We start from the raw sequence: 4,091 nt of genomic DNA, 5'->3' as shown, positions 1-4,091 counted from the left end.
TTTGCACAAAGCTACATACCTTGCTCAAGGTATTGGCAAATAGCCAAGGCAGAACTAAAACCCAGGACCTCAGACTTTTTTTTTTGCTTTTTTTTTCCCCAGAGGGCAGGGCAGTTGCGGTTAAGTGACTTGCCCAAGGCCACACAGCTAGTAAGTGTTCCATGCTCACATTCTTTTTTTTAAAAAAATTAGTTTTTCTTCCAATTACATGTAAAAACAATTTTTAACTTTCATTTTTTAAATTGTTGAGTTCCAGAACCCACAAAATGACACAGAGAAGCTAACCTCCCACTGAGGACAGGCCGGCAGGAATTGGCCAGTGCAGCACTCTGGGAGCCAAGCCCAGCCACTCAACAGCCAAGGTTTTAGTCCCAGGGCGGACCTGACCAGCCAACAGCCAGAGGGACTCCAGATCAGCAGCAGCTGTGGCCGTTTCCAGATTCATCAACACATAGATACGAAGGACAAAGTGAGAGGTCAGTGCAGTCTGGACTTTGGGACCAGTAGTTGGGAGAGCATTGGCTTTTGTCCCCAGGACAAGAAGCCACTGGGATTCCTTGGCTCAGCTGCCACCACTTGGCAGCTTCAGCTCTTGGCCTGCAGAGTGTAGGGGGACCAAGCACCAGTCTGAGGGGTAATCGCTCTTGCTTTAACCTGCTTGGATCTGGATTGCAGTCTAGGGTGGAGGTCCTGGGGTGTGTGTCCAGCTTGCCAGAACATGTGGAGGCCTCAGAGAGGGCACCCATCTAATACCTCTGGCAGCTGAAAAACCCCAGCGTTTGAGACGAAAGCTCTCCTGTCTGGTGGCAGAGTCCTACTGTGGCAAAAAGCTCAGGGGTCAATTGACTGAGGGGCGACATGACCAGACAAAGGAAGCAAAACAAACAGAAGATTCCAACATTAGACTCCTATTTTGGGGACAAAAAAGGAGCAAAGCATGGAACAGGAGGAAAACAGTGAAGTCAGAACTCCTGCACCAAAAGCTTCAAAGGAAAATACGAGCTGGTTACAGGGCATAGAGGACCTTAAGAAGCAGATAAGAGAAGTGGAGGAAAAATTGGGAAGAGAAATGAGGACGATGCAAGAAAATTACAAAATGAGAGTCAACAGCCTGACTGAGGAAAATAATACCTTAAAAAAACAGACTGACTCAACTGGCAAAAGAGGCTCAAAAAGGCAAGGAGAAGAATGCCTTAAAAAGCCAAATTTGCCAGATGGAAAAAGAATCTCAAAAGCTCAATGAGCAAAATCATTCCCTCAGATTTAGATTGGAGCAAAGGGAAGCTAGTGACTTTAAGAGAAATCAAGACAATGTTAAACAGATCCAAACAAATGAAAGAATAGAAAGCAATGTGAAATATCTCATGAGAAAAACCACTGACCTGGAAAATAGATCCAGGAGAGATAATTTAAAAACTATTGGACTACCTGAAAGCCATGATCAGGGAAAGAACCTAGAAATCATCCTCCAAGAAATTCTCAAAGAAAATTGCCCTGATGTTTTAGAACCAGAAGGCAAAATAGAGGTTGAAAGAATCCACCGATCACCTCCTGAAAAAGATCCCAAAAAGAAAACTCCTGCTACTCAGCACAGCTTCTCTCTCCACAACGGTCAGCTACAATCCCCCGACTCCACAGCAACCATGTCTAAGGGACCCACAGTTGGCATTGATCTTGGCACCACTTACTCCTGTGTGGGAGTCTTCCAACATGGGAAAGTGGGGGTCATTGCTAATGACCAAGGAAACAGGACCTCCCCAAGCTACGTTGCCTTCACCAACACAGAACATTTAATCGGTGATGCTACAAAGAATCAAGTTGCATTGAACCCCACCAACACAGTTTTTGATGCCAAACATCTGATTGATCGCAGATTTGATGATGCAGTTGTACAATCAGACATGAAGCATTGGCCTTTTATGGTGGTGAATGACACAGGCAGGCCTAAGGTCCAAGTGGAGTACAAAGGGGAGACCAAAAGTTTCTATCCAGAGGAAGTATATTCTATGGTCTTGACCAAGATGAAAGAAATTGCTGAAGCTTGCCTTGGGAAGACTGTCACAAATGCTGTGGTCACAGTACCAGCATATTTCACCGATTCCCAACATCAGGCCACCAAAGATGCTGGAACCATAGCTGGTCTCAGTGTGCTTTGAATCATCAATGAGACAACTGCTGCTGCTATTGCTTATGGATTGGACAAAAAGGTTGGTGCCGAGAGAAATGTGTTGATCTTTGACCTTGGAAGTGGTACTTTTGATGTCTCCATTCTTACCATTGAAGATGGCATCATTGAGGTCAAGTCCACAGCTGGGGACACCCACTTGGGTGGTGAGGACTTTGTTTGACAAACTAATGGTCAACCATTTCATTGCCAAGTTCAAGCGAAAGCACAAGAAGGACATCAGTGAGAACAAGAGGGCTGTTCGCTGTCTCCTTACTGCTTGTGAATGTGCAAAGTGTACCCTCTCTTCCAGTACCCAGGCCAGTACTGAGATTGATTCCCTCTATGAAGGTATCGACTTCTATACATCCATCACCCGAGCTCGTTTCGAAGAGCTGAATGCTGATCTCTTCCATGGTACCCTGGACCCTGTGGAGAAGGCCTTAAGAGATGCCAAGCTAGATAAGTCTCAGATTCATGACATCGTCCTGGTGGGTGGATCCACTCGAATCCCCAAAATCCAGAAGCTTCTGCAAGACTTCTTCAATGGCAAGGATCTCAATAAGAGTATCAATGCTGATGAGGCTGTTGCTTATGGTGCAGCTGTCCAGGTTGCCATTTTGTCTGGAGATAAATCTGAGAATGTGCAGGACTTGTTGTTGTTGGATGTCACTCCTCTTTCCCTTGGAACTGAAACTGCTGGTGGAGTTATGACCGTTCTGATCAAATGCAATACCACCATCCCCACCAAGCAGACACAGACCTTTACCACCTATTCGGACAACCAGCCTGGTGTGCTTATTCAGGTTTATGAAGGTGAGAGAGCAATGACAAAGGATAACAATCTGCTTGGCAAATTTGAGCTCACAGGAATTCTTCCAGCACCCAGGGGTGTTCCTCAGATTGAAGTAACATTTGACATTGATGCAAATGGCATCCTCAATGTTTCTGCTGTGGATAAGAGCACAAGCAAGGAGAACAAGATCACTATCACCAATGATAAAAGACGTCTGAGAAAAGAAGACATTGAGCGTATGGTCCAGGAGGCTGAGAAATACAAGGCTGAGGATGAAAAGCAGAGAGACAAGGTGTCTTCCAAGAATTCTCTTGAATCTTATGCTTTCAACATGAAAGCAACCATAGAGGATGAAAAACTGCAAGGCAAAATTGGTGATGAAGACAAACAGAAGATCCTTGACAAATGTAATGAAATAATCAACTGGCTGGATAAGAACCAGACTGCTGAGAAGGAAGAATTTGAGCATCAGCAGAAAGAATTGGAGAAGGTCTGCAACCCCATTATTACTAAGCTGTACCAGAGTGCAGGGGGCATGCCAGGAGGCATGCCTGGTGGGTTCCCAGGGGGTGGAGCAGCCCCATCTGGAGGTGCTTCTTCTGGACCCACCATTGAAGAGGTCGACTAAACACACCAGAAAGAGCATTCCACACAGCTTTCCAAAACTTGAAGGACTCAAATTTGTAGCCAAGGCAGTAGCAGTTTAAAAGTAACATTTAAGCTACTGTGTAAATCTGGGCATTCTGAATACTTGAATGTGTGCAGAGGGAGAGAAGTGAACAACATTGCACTTTATCAGTACTGTAAACAAGTGGAAATGCAATTGTCTTGGAGAATAAAATCTATTTAAAATTGGAAAAAGAAAAGAAAAAGAAAACTCCTAGGAATATTATAGCCAGGTTCCAGAATTCCCAGATCAAGGAGAGAATATTACAAGTAGCCAGGAAGAAACAATTTGAATATTGTGGAAACAATCAGAATAACCCAGGATCTGGCAGCTTCTACACTGAGGGATCGAAGGGCCTGGAATAGGATATTCTGGAGGGCAGAGGAGTTGGGATTAAAACCAAGAATCACCTACCCAGCAAAACTGAGTATCATCTTTCAGGGGAAAATATGGTCATTCAGTAA

The 4,091-nt window shown here is 44.6% G+C and overlaps 1 pseudogene; it reads left to right on the top strand.

Annotated features, from left to right (window-relative positions):
- Nucleotides 1-1,536: 1,536 nt before the first annotated feature.
- Nucleotides 1,537-3,608, top strand: LOC138144424 (heat shock cognate 71 kDa protein-like; annotated as a pseudogene).
- The last annotated feature ends 483 nt before the right edge of the window (nt 3,609-4,091 follow it).

This window comes from Petaurus breviceps, unplaced genomic scaffold (assembly GCF_028583685.1).
Source record: "Petaurus breviceps papuanus isolate PSGF00001 unplaced genomic scaffold, PetGlider_PUasm1.0 90700, whole genome shotgun sequence".
Taxonomy (NCBI): domain Eukaryota; kingdom Metazoa; phylum Chordata; class Mammalia; order Diprotodontia; family Petauridae; genus Petaurus; species Petaurus breviceps.
Note: the sequence above shows the minus strand (reverse complement) of the source record. Positions and strands in the feature narration are given on the sequence as shown.